Raw genomic sequence first — 3,072 nt, forward strand, 5'->3', positions numbered from 1 at the left:
TATATATATCTCTATCTCACAGAAATGTTAGTTTTGTTTTAAAGCTTAAGATAGGTATAATTCGTCATTTGGATAGATGCGCTAAGGGCAGCACAAGACAATCTGAGTTGCACAAGATGAACTTCAACATTTCACCTAAACTGTGTAATGAAAATGTGTAAAAAGGAGTTTATATATAAGCTAGAGGTTAAAGTGTCCCAAATAAGCCTGAGGCAAAAGTCCCCGTAGACACCATAATTTGCCTTTCCGTGAATAAAAATGAGGCTGTGAGGAAATCAATGGACAGTACGTTCAATAGAAGGTCCTATATCATATCACAACTTTAAAAAAACAAACAAAAAAATGCTTTCCAGAATTTTTGTCAGCAGGAATTTTTTTGGAAAGACATTTTCAAAGTCAGCTTAACAATTACTGTAATAGCAACATGCAAATATAATATACAAATAGTATAATTGTTACGGAAGGAGACTCACACAGATGGTTAGAGAGAAACAATGATGTTTATTTCCAGCAAGTGAAGCAGAGGATACGGGCAGGTGAATATTTAGCTAGTTCGGAAGTCCTTTGGGAAGATGAGAGAACTCTAGTAAGGGGATTCCCAGGAGATCGTGGAATGAAGACAGTGGATAGCACACACCTCAGACGATGAGTAACGGGGTATCCACGGAGCAAGGGACTGGAACGAACACTGGAGGTAAGTACAACTTGGTAGGTAAGTCTTTCAATGGATCTTACGGGTATCATAGAGAGAGAGAGTCCACTTCGTTGGAACGAGATCGGACACTGGAGTGATGTGAGGTGTGTGCTTATGAATGGGAGCTGAGGGTGATTGTTGATCCGTGACAGGTGCGTGTGATTAGAACTCAGGTGATGGTGTTCGCTGTGATTGTGAGGTGGCTGAGCCTGGCCGATCTGTGACAGTACCCCCTCCTCCACGGCCCGCTCCTGAGGGCCGAAAACCCCGATGTCGTGGTGGCCTACCTCTTCCTCTGGGCCCTGGGCAAGCTGGATGGGTGGAGTGAAAGGCTTCCAGTAGCGTGGGATCCAGGATATCAGCTCTGGGCACCCATGACCGTTCCTCTGGCCCATAGCCTTCCCAGTCCACCAGGTATTCCAAGAGCCCACCACGGCGCCGGGAGTCCAAGATCTCGTCGACCTTGTAGATGGTACCGTCCTCCTGTATTAACGGAAGAGGGGGTTCTTCCGTTGGGCCAGGCTCTGTGGAGACAGAAACAGAAGGGTGGTGAGGTTTGAGTAGTGATACGTGGAAGGAAGGGTGAATCTTGTATTGTGAAGGTAGTTGGGAGTTGATATGTGACCAGGTTTATTTGTTTGAGGATGGTGAAGGGGCCAACATATCTGGGACTGAGCTTCTTGCAGGGCAGGCGCATCCTGATGTCCCATGTTGACAGCCATACCCCCGTGTTGACAGCCATACCTTCTGCCCAGGTTGGTATGATGGGGTCTCAGCCCTCCGAAGGTCTGCTGTTGTCTTGGTTCTGCGCACTGCCCGCTGAAGCTGATGGTGAGCTGCGTCCCAGACCCTCTCGCTCTCTCAGAATGCCTTCCATACTCTTGAGATAAATTGTGGGCCACGGTCAGAAACGATGTCTTCAGGAATTCCATAGTATCTGAAGATGTTATTAAACATGATCTCCGCGGTTTTCATGGCTGTGGGTAGGCCCTTGAGGGGGAGAAGACGACAGGATTTAGAGAATCGATCAATGACTACTAGAACACATGTGTTACCATCCGAGGCCGGCAGATCGGTGATGAAATCAACCCCTAGGTGTGACCAAGGGCGATTGGGAACGGGCAGCGGAAGGAGCTTGCCAGATGGTAGGTGGCGTCGGCTTTTGGATATGGTGCAATCGGAACAGCCTTGGACGAATCTTCTCACATCCCTGGCCATATTGGGCCACCAGAAGCGATCCTTCAGCAGCAAGATGGTGCTGTTGGCCCCTGGGTGGCCAGTGCCCAGTGAAGTGTGGACGGAGTGGATCAGGGAAGTGCGTTGTGCTCTGGTAACATATTGTGCTCCTGGTGGACAGCTCGGCGGAGTAGGCGTGGAAGCATTGGTGGAGGTATACAGGTTGTTGTTCCATTGGATGGGACTGACGATGATTTCTGTGGGGATTATGGGTTCTGATTCTTAATTACTTTCCTCAGGAGCATGGAGACGAGAGAAGGCATCTGCTTTCACATTTTTGGGTCCTGGACGATAGGAAATGGTGAAATTGAATCTAGTAAAGAAGAGAGCCCATCTTGCCTGACGAGGATTGAGTCTCTTAGCGTCTCGTAAATACTGCAAGTTCTTGTGGTCAGTGAGGATACTGAACGGATGCTGAGCTCCCTCCAACCAATGCCTCCATTCCTCCAGGGCTAGTTTGATCGCAAGGAGTTCCCTGTTGCCGATGTCGTAGTTGGTCTCCGCCGGGCTGAGTTTACGGGAGAAGAAGGCACATGGATGGAGTTTGGCTGGAGTCCCCTGCTGCTGCGAAAGCACCGCTCCTACCCCCGTAGTGGAAGCGTCCACCTCTACCACGAATGGTCTGTTGGGGTCTGGATGGACGAGGAGCGGTGCCGAGGTGAAGGCGTTCTTCAGGGTGTCAAATGCCTCCGTGGCAGCTGGTGACCAGGACAGGGATTTGGGCTGGTCTCTCAGCATACTGGTGAGCGGACTGGTTATAGAACTGTAATGGTGGATTAATCTCCGATAAAAGTTGGTGAAACCCAGGAACCTTTGCAGTTCTTTGATGGTGGTGGGAACTGGCCAGTTTTGGATGGCATCCACCTTCCTCTCGTCCATCTGGATACCCCCGTCATCGATGACATACCCAAGGAACTGCACTGAGGACTGATGGAATGAACATTTCTTGGCATTAAGGAACAGATGGAATTCTCTCAGGCGTTTCAGGACCTCCGCAACGTGGTGGCGATGTTCGGCCAAGCTCCGGGAGTAGATTAGGATGTCATCAATATAGACGAGGACGAACCGGTGTAGATACTCCCGGAGCACCTCATGCATAAAGTCCTGGAATACGGAGGGGGGGTTTACTAGTCCATACAGCA

This window comes from Sinocyclocheilus anshuiensis, unplaced genomic scaffold, assembly GCF_001515605.1.
Source record: "Sinocyclocheilus anshuiensis isolate Anshui unplaced genomic scaffold, SAMN03320099.WGS_v1.1 scaffold1094, whole genome shotgun sequence".
In the NCBI taxonomy this organism is placed as follows: Eukaryota; Metazoa; Chordata; class Actinopteri; order Cypriniformes; family Cyprinidae; genus Sinocyclocheilus; species Sinocyclocheilus anshuiensis.